General features: G+C 42.0%; 1 protein-coding gene across 2 annotated transcripts in view; it reads right to left on the bottom strand.

The window, feature by feature from the left end:
• The window catches only part of PRAG1 (PEAK1 related, kinase-activating pseudokinase 1), a 44,885-nt gene that overhangs the window by 20,691 nt on the left and 9,045 nt on the right, over positions 1 to 15,149 (bottom strand). The gene's annotated exons all lie outside the window — the stretch shown is intronic.

Below are 15,149 nucleotides of genomic sequence, written 5' to 3'. Positions count from 1 at the left end.
GTGCAATAGATTTCTTAAGAATCCCTGCAAAAGGTTTAATATTCCAAAGGTGACTTTTCTGAGCCCTAATGGATTGTTCTGTCAGATGCAAAGCCAAATGACAATCCGAATGCACTCAGTAATGCATAACAAGACTATATTTATTTTTTTTAAAGGCACTTTTCCCTCATTAATGATAGTTTGATTTGCCTTTCATAAAACCGGTGCAAACCATTAAGATGAAATCTGATGTCATGTGATTTAAGGAAGTAGCTTCACGGGGCCAAAACCACATACTCTAGTCTTTCCTCTCTGGGTGGTGACTAACACTCTTATCAGCAGCAGGAGAGCACGGCCCGCACAGATGTCTTTGCTCTGCACTGTGATAAATAGCTTGTTCTTGCTCAAACTTCCTTCCCTGCCTCCCTGCGTTGATTAGACACAGTCACAGGAGAGCAGTGTGAAATACACAGCCAGTGGCACAGCATCCTTAGAGATCAGAGCCCTGCAGCTGCTGCCCAGTGTTTGCAGAATGGCTTTTCCCCTCATTGTCCTTAGAGAAAGAAGCCTTGCCAGAGTTTTCTCCATACTGTACTGGTAGAAAGCTGAAGAAAAAAAAAGTAATAATAATCCAGCCGGAAGAGCTATCTGCCAGACTTCCTCATTCGTAGGAAAGAGCCGAGTCTAAAAATACCCCGAGTTTTCAGAATGTCCAAAATTCTAATGGATGCAGGACCCCACTGTGGGGCAGAGACTGTATCTCAAACTTCACACGACTGCTAGAATCCTCATACGGCAGCACAGTCTCAAGTGTGACTGAGGCAAATTTTCATTCTCACGGCCCTGAACTTGGTTTACTTCATTTCCATTTGGTTAAGAATTTTTTGCCCCTGGAGCAGAAAATATGAAAAATCACATAACGCCAGTGTGCAATATTAGACTAGCTGTCCAGACCCTGGTACATGATCACAACACCCTGTCTTTGGATTGGTCAAGTTCACTGCTAAATTTAGTTTTTTGGAGCAGACCTTTGAGGTAGCTCTGAAAGCATGAACACATTACAAAACCCTATATACCTTGTTTAAATTACCAAGAAGTGAAAACAGATTAGTTTAGTTGCAAATAAATTAAATTGTGTCTAAATCAAAGAATGCGAGCCTCTTACCATCCCAGACTCCAGCCCGTGGTGCCGCGATCATCTGTATGGCCTCCGAGAGCCCAGGGACAGGCTGGGCCAGGGACAGGGGGCGTCCCGTGGAGCAGCACGGAGAATGAAGGGCCAGCTTCAGAGGCGGCCGGGAGTGCCTTGTCAGCCTGCTGTGAATTCGCCAGCTCAGAGCTCTCCGTTTCCCCTCAGTTCCTCTCTGACTTTTCTATAAAATGCACTTCCTGCAAAAGCACAGGAAAATAAGGACGGCTCTGCCTCTGTGACCTGCAGCTTTCAATCTCCAATTGTCCTGTTGGGTTTCATCATTAGAAGCAATTCCAATACCCTCTCAAATACACCAGGTTTCACCCCATTCATTCTCTACTATTTAGCCACATCCTAAAGTCAAAATCACTCAGGATTCAAGCTGAAACATGGGGTTTGGTTGGAGAAAAAGGGCACTCCGTTTTCTTTTATCTTATGCCTGTATTACCTGTCATGCACCCCGCATCCTATCTCTTCTGAAGACCATTCTCAGGTTTTTCAACAACTAAATACTGACTGCCTGCTGGACAGTGTCAGGTGTTGTGGATACAACAGTGAGTAGAGATGACACTATTCCTGCTTCAACAAACGTACAGCCTGGTAAACAGATATTTATCAAGCTTCTCTAAAAAAGTATACACGGATTCAATCCACATCTTCAGAAAAGATCTGCAGCCTTGGGGCAGAGCATCCTGACTCAAAATCTTTCCAAAACTCTGCTCTCGTAATGATGATCAAGCCCTACAAAGAGCTCTTCTTAAGTCTTGACCTCAGCCACCACCTTGGTCCTCCATGGTGACAGAAATACACACCCCAGATTTTTTTTTGACACTTTCAATTTCAAATATTTCCTCTCACTGTCTACACATTAGAACACATGCCTAGATTTTTTTTTGTCTCAAAAAATTACCATTTTGCTTAATTAATACCTACTACTTCCCCTCATAAATCCTTTGCTCCAATTGGGCTACTCTCCCATTGTCACCAAAGCAGCCTGCATTCCTGTCCCCTCCCCTCCTTGGCACATGGCACAGAGGAAAAAATTCTCTCTTCCCTTCAAACCTTTTCCATCCCAAAGATCCAGCACTAGGACCATTTACCTACAAACTCTCCCCAAGCCATTTCAGTCTCCTCCGACTGATCTGTCCCCTCTGGAACTCATACCAAACTGAGTCTGATTCACATCACTGAGCATTTGGTTATAATCCTGGTTAGATTATTCTAACTGTTTCATGTGAAATGGGCTTGTTACCACCACAATTATAAACTGTTTGAGGAGCTGTGTCATAGTCAGGACATGCTGGAACACAGAGTAATTATTAAATACTTCTTGATTAAGTTTATCTGCCTCTGTTTCAATAACTTGGTGGCATCTGGGAGGATAAATGTTTCCTTTAAGAAAAGAATTACACTTGCCCAGCAAAACTTGCAAAAGGCAGGAACAGTGAGCAAACAACAGCCCTCAGAAAAGCTAGAACCGTTCTCATATCTAAAAAATACAACAGTTCCAAAATATCCTGAATTTACACAATCTTGTAGTTAAAATTTTTATTTTTCAAGAAAGGGGATAAGAAATGCAGATAACTAAGCTGGAAAGGTTTTTATTGTTTTTATCATTAGTGCTTTCTGATGAAGATGCTTTGGGGGTTATTTTGCAAGTGTCTGTCTAAGTGCCAAATGAAGGAACTAATGGATCCAGTCTGCTCTGGGGGCATGTTTCCCCACTGATTTATTAGCACTTATAAAAATAGGAAATCAGTTTCATTTTGGGTCAGATGACCTCTGTGGTCCCCACGGTGCAGGCTTGTTAATTTGCATTTGCAGTTAATGCACTAGTGACTACTGGGGCTCTACAAACTGAAAAGGCCTTTGGTTCAACCTGAAAACGAACCTACTTTGCATTCAGTGGAAATAATTTTAAAACAGGAATAAAGCCATACTTATTTTTAAAGGTAGTGGCATGTGTATACACACACACACACACACACACACACACACACACATTTAGGTTACTAGTAACTTAATTAGTAACTAGTAACTTAATTGATTAAAATGGCAAATGGCAATTTGCAGGCATTTGCCCTGACTATATACTATATGTGTACTTTGGCATTGAGAGATACAAATAGTTTTAAAAGATGAACTTTCACATCTCGGAAAATCAGTCTCTTATTTGTGGCCCCAAGTCTGCATGCTCCTGTACTTTCCTAAAGAAGTTCTAGTGCAGCAGTGAGGAGGGCAGATGCTTGTAACTACCTAGCGTGGAGAGGTTTCAGCTAAGGCTGAGGACAGGGAGACCAGCTATGGAGAAGCAGGTAAGGCTGTGCAGAAGAACTCAGAGGCTAGACCCTATCACCTGGTCCACTGCACCTGCATCTCCAATCCCATCACCTGAGAACAATGAGTCTCCAACTTCCTGGAAAGTCAAGGAAGAAACTCTTACATATGTTCACACAAGCAGCAGAAGGGAAGAGAAGATGAAAAGAAGGCAATGATGGTCAATAGGCACATGAAAAGATGCTCAACATTGCTAATTATTAGAGAAATGCAAATCAAAACTACAATGAGGTATCACCTCACACTGGTCAGAATGGCCATGATTAAAAGGTCTACAAACAATAAATGTTGGAGAGGGTGTGGAGAAAAGGAAACCCTCCTACACTGTTGGTGGGAATGTAGATTGGTGCAGCCACTACAGAAAACAGTATGGAGGTTTCTCAAAAAACTAAAAATAGAGTTACCATATGATCCAACAATCCCACTCCTGGGCATATATCCAGAAAGATACATGCACCCCAATGTTCACAGAAGCACTATTTACAATAGCCAAGACATGGAAACAACCTAAATGCCCATCGACAGATGACTGGATAAAGAAGATGTAGTATATATACACAATGGAATAATACTCAGCCATAAGAAGAATGAAATGATGCCATCTGCAGCAACATGGGTGGACCTAGAGATTATTATATTACATGAAGTCAGACAGAGAATGCTAAATATCATATTACTTATATGTGTAATCTAAAAAAATGATACAAATGAACTTATTTACAAATGGGAAACAGACTCTCAGACATAGAAAACAAACTATTACCAAAGGAGGAAGGGGAGGAGGGATAAATTAGGAATTTGGGATTAACATATACACCCTACTATACATAAAATAGATTAAAAAAAAAAAAACAAGGTCTCACTGTATAGCACAGAGAACTATATTTAATATCTTGTAATAACCTATAATGGAAAAGAAAATGAAAAAGAATGTGTGTGTGTGTGTGTGTGTGTGTAACGGAATCATTTTGCTGCACACCTGAAACTAACACATTGTAAATCAACTATACTTCAATTTAAAAAACTAAGAAATAAAAAAAGAAGGCAACGAATAATCAATGGAAGCAAAGACTGAACAACTGCAATCCACAGAGGGGCCCCTCCCACCAGCTGCTCTGCCACAGGCCAGCTCAGTGTGGAAGGACCCTCTGGAGCCTTTGGGAACAACAGTGATGTCAGCATTTGAACAGCTTCCCAGACGGATTTCGGAGTCATCCAGGAAGGCCACTGATGTGGTGAAGAGCACGAATATGAGGGCTCCATTGCCTGGGTTTGGGGTCCTGGTTCCACTGCTTATTGGCTGGATGCCTTGGAAAAGGCACTTAATCTCTCTGTGCTTCACCTTCCCATCTATAAAATGGAGATAACACTACATATCTCCTGGGGTAGTTAAGAAGATTCAACGGATTAATTAACAAGTGCTAAAACAGCACCAGGTACATAGAAAGTGCTAGTTATACAGAAAGATGGATGGATGGATGGATGGGTGGGGAGAGAGAGACAGAGAGAAAACTTCAGCAGCCTCCAGCAAACCCAGTAATTCTCTTTGCTACCTGGATGGAAGCAGAAAATAGATGGGCTAGAGATTTTGACATCTCTTCTTTTACTATGATACTTTGAAGAGACCCAGAGAAGAAAGTACATCAGGGTGATTCTTCGAGGAATACACTGTTCTAAAATAACTAGGAAGAGTTCATTTGTCCACCCACCAGACCTCAGTTTGAATCTACACATTCAAGAGCTTGATAATCTGTAGTGTAGCCCCATGCTCAGGGGCTGACCTACTCCTCAGAAAACCAGGTAGTTTAGCTCCATTATACAAAAATTTAGAAACAAAAGAACTTCTTTTATTACATCAGCCCATCTCCCCGGTATAGAGTAAGAACCCTCCATGATTCCTTCGCCCTTCACACCACCGCCCCACGCTCTAGCACACGGAGGACTCTGGTGATTGACTAAACCAGAACAATAGTGAGTTGTTACTCACCAACCTGGGAATCACTGCTGTTCAAGTCCTGACCTATTCCTGTTGGAATTCATCCACCATGATGATCTGTGCCTGGCCAGAATCCTTTTGTTTCTAGACTATTGGTTTTGGCAACGCGGCTTTCAGAATTATCTCTCCCTTTTTCTCTTGACTCAGCAAATGCTTCAAGTCCACGTCGTTGACCCAGCTTCTGAGTCCAGCTATTTGGTGTAATCCGTGTGTATTTATGTTAGACTTCATTCCTACCCTCCTGACTTGGGAGATTCAGGCTATCTGTAACTAAAGTCCTGGGATGACCTACTGCTCTACTCCCACTCCGGTCCAGCCTGTTGCCTAGTAAGGCTAAGGTGCCCTTCCCGCTCCCAGGTCAGTTCTTCAGCAACCCCCTAACCTCCTCCCCGACAGCTACATCTGTCCTCAGACTTAGCCCTACCCTACATAAGGGATCTGGTCACCCAATTCCAACATGGGGTGGTGTGTTCCCCTACCATCAATCCTCGGAACAAGCTGGGTGTTCTACTATTCAACTCAATTCTGAGACTACCTACCCAGAGATAGCATCAGATTTCACAGGTTAGTAAGAGCTCAGTTCCACAAGCCCTCTGTTGTTGGAGGTTCCAAAGATCCCCTCTTTAGGTTGAATTAATTTGCTGGAGAGCTTACAGAACTCAGAGAAACACTGTACTTAAAAGGATATAACTCAGCAACAGCCAGATGGAAGAGATGCATAGGGCAAGGTATGGGGAAAGGCCAGGAGATTCCATGCCCTCTCCCAGTGCCCCACTCTAACCTGGAAGCTCTCCAAACACTGACCTTTTGGGTTTTTAATGGAGGCTTCATTACAAGCGCATGACTGATTAAATCATTTAAATCATTGCCCTTTGGAGACTGATTCAACCATCAGCCCCTCTCCCCTACCTGGAGGTGAAGGGGGGGTAAGACTGAAATATCAACCCTCTAATCACATAGTTGGTTCCCCTGGCAATGGCTCTGTTCTCAGGTGGGGGTCCAAAAGTCATCTCATTAACATAACAAAAGACACCTTTATGGCTCTCGGCACTTAGGAAATTCCAAGGGTTTTAGGTGCTCTGTGCCAGAAATGGGGATGAAGACGAAATATATTTATTATAAATCACAATATCACACTAGGTAACTCCAAACATTGTCCATCCTCACTTTTGCACTAGGCAGCCCAGGGCTTCTCTAGTAAAGTACACAACCATACAGACTGGGACCATGATGAACACTTCCTCCCTGACTTCAGCCAGCTCTTGGAGCTACCTGGCCAACCTTTCACTTGACCTCTCATTTTCCAAAGCAGCTATCCCAAACATTCATCACTTTGCTTATATTTTTAATCGGCATCCTTAACCTCTCTCAAGTAAGTCCTCCCTTTATCACTGCATGATGCAGCCTGTCTTCATGTTTGTCTGTACTTGAGGTGCAGAGAGGTGAGAAGGTCACATGCCTCAATTAATGATACACTTTCCTACTGATTTGCATTATTTTCATTTTTCCCTTCACCCTCATCTCTAATTCTCTAATGTCCCAGTTTCTCACTTCCAGGTACTTACACTATATTGTGCCACTTTGTGTTATAAATTTATATTAATTGCACTGTGACAGATCTGTTTCTGAGTTATTTCACTGAAGACCACTTTAAGGTTCATCCATGTTTCTGTCTATACATTTAACTCATAGCTTCTGACTGCTATTAAGTATTTAATTTCATACTCATGACATCTTACTTTGCTGTCTCTCTAAAGATGACTACCTGTGTTTGCTCCAACTCCCTGCTAACTATGAACAATGCTGTAATGATCTTCATTGTATATGTCCCCTGTGTATGGCTCTCGAAGGCATCACTCAGGAATGAAGACCGTTCGTGCACAGTGTATTCTTACACTTAGTTTTCCTGGGTAATTCATTTTAGCTCACTTACACCAAGTCCTCAATACTTAGTGATTAAATGACTATCAAGATCAAGAAAGTCTCAGACTCTGAACTGTTAGAAGAGTCTCTTTCACTATCTTTCTCTGATTTTATAGGAAGCGTGGACAAGCATTGAAGGTAGGATAAGAAGCAAGATCAAGAGTCTGGATTTAGGATTCACTATACAGACAATTTCCTGTTTCAAGTTTTAGAGAGAATGTGAATATAGAGAAGGCATTCTGAGAGATTTGAAGGAGGGGGGGAGGTCGCCAAGTAAATGTAACAGATCAGCAAATACTCCTGTCCTGGTTTTCTTCTATTTTCTCCTAGGGAGATGCGTCTTGTCCTCAGTGAACGTTTCTATAAAAAAGATGGCCTATCACCAGTCAAAAAGACTCAGAAAAATTGTATGTATTATGTATTATGAAAACAATAGTTTGTTTTCAATTTTTCAAATTTAAATTTACATTATAATATTTAATTTCCAGCTTCAAACTATTCCTCTGAAAGATTCTGACATATCTCTGGCCCCTACCCCCTTATCTCATAATCTGGGGCATAAAAAGTCAGTGCTACAAGCTAACGAGGGTGAGGCTAAGTGAACATACATTATTTAATAAGATTTAAGGACTGAAAAAGTAAATTTAATGTCTATAAAGAGAAATAATACTTTAAATAATGGATAATAGACTTAATGGTAACTGTCATTACTAAAATACAAAGTTCCAAAAATTCATGGAATATCCATAAGCACTCATTAACAGGAAACAAAACATTTTGGTATAGCAGCCTGAAATTGGAGGCTATCATCAAAGAGGAAGACCACTGCAAACACTTTGCTTAGGGCCATCTGGGCTAGACAGACCACAGACGCCCTCCCGGGTAGGGAATTTTTAAATTAGTATGGGAAACGGTTATTGACCACCAATGACTTTGCATTACGGATGGTAAATTTTAGATTCTTAAACTGGATTGGTAAATAACTGGCACTTGTGTCTGCACTCCCCCCTGCGTCACCTGCAGACAGTACCAAATGATGAGGTCAAGCTTTCCTGAAGGGGGTGCACGTGGCCTCACCATCTCCTGTGTGGACCCCAGACTGCTACTCCAATTGACTGCAACTGGTGTGGAGGATATGACCTAACTGCCCTGGTGGTTCAAGAACATGCAGTCACAACATCTTCCTTTTGATCTGCACATATTTATAAGAATTATTTTAACTTACCTCCCTGCTATGACTGATTTTAAAATTCCAAAGACTTTCCCCCTTCTTTTCTGATCTTTAAGGTCTTGTTACTAATTAACATGACAATTTAGTCAACTATTCTTGTCTTTATCCAAGTGTAACTGAGCAGGACCCTATTGTCATATGTGACCATAGGGTATTTGTAACTGCTTAACTGTATACTAATTTAAAGGGTTTTTCTCCGGATTTTGCTGACCAGAATTGGGCAGGGAGGGAGGGAGGAGCTTGGGTGATCTGCCCATCCCCCTCATTTTGCTCTCAACACCTCAGAGAGAGCAGCTGGGTGTTTTGTGCATCTTCTTGTTCATAACTCACCTCAACTACTCAGGCCTGCAGTTATTTTTAGCCCCTTATGGTTTCTTTGTATTCAGTTGTCCTAGCCTGTACAAACTCTGCAGCAAGAGATCTCAGGCCTTATTCTGCCTAAAATGCCAGAAGCATATATCAACCAACTTTAAATTGCACAAGTTTTTCTCTAGACCTCTTTTCCACAGACCCCTTTCCTAAGCACCTTTGTTGTAGGCACAAGAATCTAATAAGACTTCCAAAGTGCGAGGTGAACTTCAGACTCAGCAGAATAAAGGGGACTGCTGCTTCTACAAAAACAAAGACAACTTTGCAACAAGTTGCTACTTGTATGTGATCTCTGTGGAAACCAGGGCTGCCCCCCGAACTCTTACTATAAAACCCCTACCTTCTCTCCCTGACAGGCTCACACTCTTGAAGGCATCGGCCAGCCCACTGTGACCTCCTTTGCCAGACAAAGAAATAAAGCTGTCTTTTCTATTTCATCCAAAACTGTCCTCGAGTTTCAGTTTAAGTTGGGTAGAGAGGTCTTGTATTCGGCAACACAAGGTGGTTGTATTTTCATTCATTTAACTGCCTACAGAGCACCTGAGAGACGGGAGCAATTCTAGGGGGCTTCTACAACTCAGGAACATACAGTGGTCACACTGCCAATTGCTTGCCTAAAAGACAGGTTTTAGACTTAAGGAAAAAAAATTTTAAGAACATGCATAATGGGCATGAAACGGCTAAAATCTAAACTGCCAGGAAGGCAGCACGATCATTTGATAGTGACAGATACTAAAATAAACTGGAGAATAAAACATCTAAGTTAAAAGGGAAGGATTTTTTTTTAAGTGGTCTTTAATCTGGAAGTTCCCCTTCTTTTCCAGTGAAGAACACTTGTTTGTATGAGTTGGCTGGTTAGAAAAGCAGAGAGAATAAACTGTCCAGAGCATTAGACAAAAGCTAATAAAGCAGATGATTTTACAGAGCTGTGTGGGAACAAGAACACCCTTAACACCCAACGTTTTTAGGAATCTGCCCAAAAGTCAACGGAAAGAAATAACGAGCAATTTTAGCCCAGAGGATGACAGCTCTGATCTTAAACTCTGAAAATTATTAGCTGCAGAAGTGGTTGCAGAGGAGTCTTTGTAGTTGGTCTATCTAACCTGATACAGGAAAATACAAGTCTTTTTATGAGCACATCAACGATCACCAAACAACAACAAATTTCTTGCACCACGAATAGAGAAAATTTCTCACCAGTTGGCTCCACACCCCAAAGGTAGGCTGGCTATTCTAGGAACAAAGTGCTTCTGATCACCTTATGGGCAGAGGGGGCTTGATCCTACAGCCCATGCTTGTGTTTCCTGACCCACCTGGGAAAGCATGGAAAAATCTATTCTCAGAGAAATGAAACCACACCCTAGAATTCCTTGCAATTCATGGGTGGGGGAAAAAAAGTCCTTAGGTGATTACTGCCTGAAAGGTACATTCTTGTGGCAAGAGAGGGCTGGGCTCCACACACCTGCACAGCTAAAAAAGGAAAAAAAAAAAAAAGCAAATGTACAATCGTTGGAGAGTAATTAATCCATGAAAGGATGCATTGTGCCCTCATGGTGTTTGCCCACCTTGAAGCACTAATAATTATTAACCTCAGTTTCTTTAACTCAAGGTGACAATGTTTATTGAGCAAGACTGGCCACAGAATTATAATGGGGTGTCCAGTGAGAAAATAAGGCCAAGATCTGTAGCTCCCTCTGGCCTTTTTTTGTTTTTGGTTTTGTTCTTTTTTTCTAACTCAATAATCTGTTATTGAATACCTACTATATCCCAAAGTATCCTATGGGAAAGCCAAAGAAAAATGTATAAAACATGCTTCCTGTACTCCCAAAAGTTTATAAGCTCTCAAGGAGTTACAAACGTGAATCTGATTTAATGTTAACCACCAAAACAGAGTTAAGAACATAGTACTGGAGCAATCAGAAACCTGGGAATCAGAAAGATACTCTGATACAAATATTTAATGCTACCTGATCCTTTCTCCATATTTTTTCACGTGCAAAGCATAGAGTTAGGTGCTTTTGGAGAAACTGAAATAAACAGGGCATAACCAAGTATTTCCTGAGCATCTATATGTGCCAGGCACCAAACAGGATATTTTGGAATTCCAGATGGCTATGCATGCTTTTTACCTTCAAGGAGTATCTGGCTTTTTTTTTTTTTTTTTATGGTTATCTATATGCCTGTACCAAGTGTGATCTTGTATCAGGTCAAAGGACCTTAAAGGAAGGGCTATTTTATCACTACTCTTGGATACCAAGCTGAGCTTACCTTGGCCTTACTGCACAGAACAGGGAATTTGGTGAGAATCTAGATGCTATGATAAGCAGTCTCATCAAAGGCAATCAAAGCAGGAGTTAGCCTTTGGGGGTCATACTGCCCACTGCTGGCTTTAATTCATACCGACTCAACTCTCAGTGGATTTAAGGGGCAGAACCCCAGTCACTGGCTTTTTTAACATCTTGCACAGAGCGTAACAGAAAGTAGGAAGTTAGTAGATATCTGATAAATTAAGGAATCTCTAACCCCTAGCTCTAGCCATTGATGCCTGCTCAAAAATGGAGAAAATGTCGTAAATATTTTATATATACTACTGTTCCACTCAGTGTTTTGTTTTTTAATTACAGAATAGGAAGATAGGAATCAATTTTAATTCTCCCTGCTTTGGCATCACTAGATGTCCAGTGTCAAATTCTATCCACAAACACATGGGAAGGGGCCAACTATTAATTTGCCCCTGGCATGGAGCAGAATATAAACTTGCATTGTTGATACCTGCGCTCTGCCAAACTTTGTGTATGTGTGGAGCAGGGGGCAATTTCTCTGCCTGACATATGCCCAGGATTCAGTTTCCCCTGGGCCAACTCGACCTTCAGCCAATTTATTTCATTTTTGCCAAAAAGTCAGAGAATATTCTTGAAGCACAGATAGTGCTTTCTGATACAAACTGTGATTTTCAAAGTGCCACCCAGAAAAGCCTGTTATGTGCAGATTGGGATTTCCTAATAAATTGTTGCCATTCCATTGTGATCAACTCCAGTCAAAAGTGCCTCAAGAATAAAGCATTTGGAGGCTTCATCAGATTGGATATGGGGTCTGCAGACAATGACCCATCACATTCATCCTGCTCCCACCTGCAAAGTCCTGCTAAGAGACCCCATTATTGAGAGACCACACAATGAAGACACTTTGATTCCTCTGGTTAGCGAAGTGGCCACTTCTCTGGACAGAGGAGACCTCTATCTCTGACACTGTCACCACCTGTCAGCTGAGAAGCAGCATGGGAGGGAGGGGAATTAAGAACGAACGGAAGCCCCAGGACAGACTCAGTCTTTACTCCCCAGAATCCCTGTAGAGAATCTCTTAGTTAGTAACGGGTTAAACTTATAATCAGCACGAGCGATAACTTTAAAACAAAGTAATCCCTCACTTTCCTGGGGATACCATTCTTTCTTTTGGTTAGTCTCACCTGGGGCCAGACCATTTGGAAACCAAAACCATATAAATCTGTCTTATTTCTCATTCACCTGCTGTCCTCTAATCCCACCTCTGAGTTCAGGTCTATCAGCCTAATCTGGTGTTTCTTTGTGAAATGTTTGTCTGCACTAATCAGATGAGTTTTCCCTCAACTGAAGTCACTTGTCACTCAGAAGTCGTAAGTCATTTAAAACCAGGTTTGCATCTGTAAGGAAATAAAAGGCATAAATAAATTTGATTTTTTCCCATCTTAATTATTCCCCCAGGCACTGTATGCTTTCATTAAACTGCCTTACGTCTTGAAGGTGACATTTAAACTAAGAAGTCCACACTTCTTTCCTTCAGGTTCCCATTTCCTAACCAGCAGTATGTGTTGATCACATAGTGCCCTATATTAGAGCAAGGGTGACCCAGAGACTCAGTGGGGCTAGTTAGTCTAAGTAGGTGAGAGCTTGTGCGGGTAGGAGGCTGCCTTGGCAGCAGCAGATGAAGAGGGACCCAGACTGACTTACCTGCCCGGGAGGAGGGTTAGACAGGTACTCAAACACTTCTAAATGGTTTTCAGAGCATTAAATGAGTATTGAGAACCTTTGTCTTACACGGCATTATAGCAAGAATTTTCTCAGGAACCCTAATGGGACTTTACAGAGGACAATGTCTCAGACCAACAGATAAGCTACAGTGAAACATTCAAAGCAAGACCACAGGAAAGCCAAGTCGCTCTCAACACCTATCTTTCCTTCCCTTCAAGTCAGTCAGTTTTGCAAAACAGGACCACAGGCAAACCAGAAAATGATTCTTTGTTCTTCTATAATGGCCCGAGAAAGCAGATGGATCTGTTTAAATGAGTGTAAGTAAAAGTAACACTACCCTGCATGGAACAGTCCCTTCCTCTAGAGTCGTGAGTGCACATAACACATGTCGTGAGAACCATTATCTTTGTTCACAGGTGGGGCTGATCATTAGAAATAGGGCCCATTTGACAGAAGGCCCACGTGAAGAAATTAAGTTAACTTTGGATGTTGCTCAAAGAGGTTCCAACATTTTTCCATCTTGGAAAACTGACATCAGCCTGCCAGTTACCAGCATGGTACTGGTATAGGTACTGGATCAGCTATGGGCTGCATCCTCATCAATACTCTGATCTGCCATCACCCTGAACGGCTAGGTTTGAAAGCTGTGGGTTCCTGGCACCCTCCTCAGAAGCATTCAATAAGGACATCACAGAGTTACCAAATTAAAAATCAGCTTGTGGTCCTAAGCCTGCCCTCTTACCTCCTCATGGGAGAGATGTGATTCAAAAGATAATGTTGGCTATGCTTGAAAAATCTCCCCCAAATGAATAGATACAGTTTGACTTATTTGAAATATTATCAGATGCTCTTTTCTTTCCCTGTGTTCCCTTAAGCTAATTATATTTCCTAGATTTTTCTCCCCAAAGCCCTGAAAATAAAAACTTTTTTTTTAAGAGCTGGAACCCAGAATCTCTGAGATTCCCACCTGGTTTGAGTTGTATATAATCTAATGGTTTTGTCATAAACTCTGATTTCAAACCAGATGCTAATGAAAATTCTACACGAGCCACACTGCTTCGGTGACTGGGGTATCTCCAAGCCCTATGACTCTTACACAAGGAGGTTTCAGTTCCTTCTCCAAGGTTCAGGTGGTGTTTCTGGGATTGGGCCAGGACCATTCCTATAGGGTGTGGTGTCCCCATTACCATTAAGGTGGCTTTTTGCCTACAAAACTCATCTCTGTGTTGGCTTCTATTCTTCTCATTTGAGCCTTTCAACAACAGAGAGTTATAAATGTACTGTTATTATTATCTGATTTTGGAGAGTCTCTTGGAGGCTCAGTCACAGTGAGTGGCTTACTCAAGATCACTCAACCTATAGGTGAGACAGAGGCAGCATGAACTTGATTTTCTGACTCTAAAGCCTATACTTCCTACCAACCTTCTCAAGCCTAAGGCAGACAGATAAAATGCCCACGCTTTACTTGTGTGCCCTGCCCAGTCTTGAGGCCTGCTGATGTGCCCTATGTGTTTGGAAGCACAGACTTTGGAGGCACACTGCCAGGTGTGGCCATGTGACCTAGGTAAGTTACTTCAGCTCTATCTTTGTTTTGTCATCTGTAAATTGGGGATGGTAATTCCTACCTCCTAGGGTTGTTCTGAGCATCAAATGAGCTAATATGTCTAAGTCCCTTGGCTCCATGGCTGGCCCACAGTAAGTGCCATATAGATGGGGGCTCTCCTGAGCTGTGGGACCCCTTATTCATTCAGGGTGTGAACACTGTAGCCAATGAGTCCGCGACCACCTAAGGATCCAGAGGATGGATGTCTACTCCTCATGGCAGGTGGCCAACTCAATACTAGAACAAAGTAGTGGTCCCAGAAAAAGTCCATGCTGAAATACATCACAGCCTGAGACGCCTTGATGTTCAAAGTCAAGTGTCATTGCTGCTTCTCCCTGTGGTCAGTTGCCTGCTTCTGACATCAACCTGGAGGCACACAAGCCAAAACAGAGCCACTGGAGATGACACAGCTAAAGAAAGTCTGTCATCTTTTGAAAAACAGCAGGTTGATCCTTTCCCTGATAGAAATCCTTTTTGCTCTAATAGAGGGACTTTTTTTTCCCCCCAGAATT

The sequence above is a fragment of the Camelus dromedarius genome, chromosome 22 (genome assembly GCF_036321535.1).
Source record: "Camelus dromedarius isolate mCamDro1 chromosome 22, mCamDro1.pat, whole genome shotgun sequence".
NCBI lineage: Eukaryota > Metazoa > Chordata > Mammalia > Artiodactyla > Camelidae > Camelus > Camelus dromedarius.
Note: the sequence above shows the minus strand (reverse complement) of the source record. Positions and strands in the feature narration are given on the sequence as shown.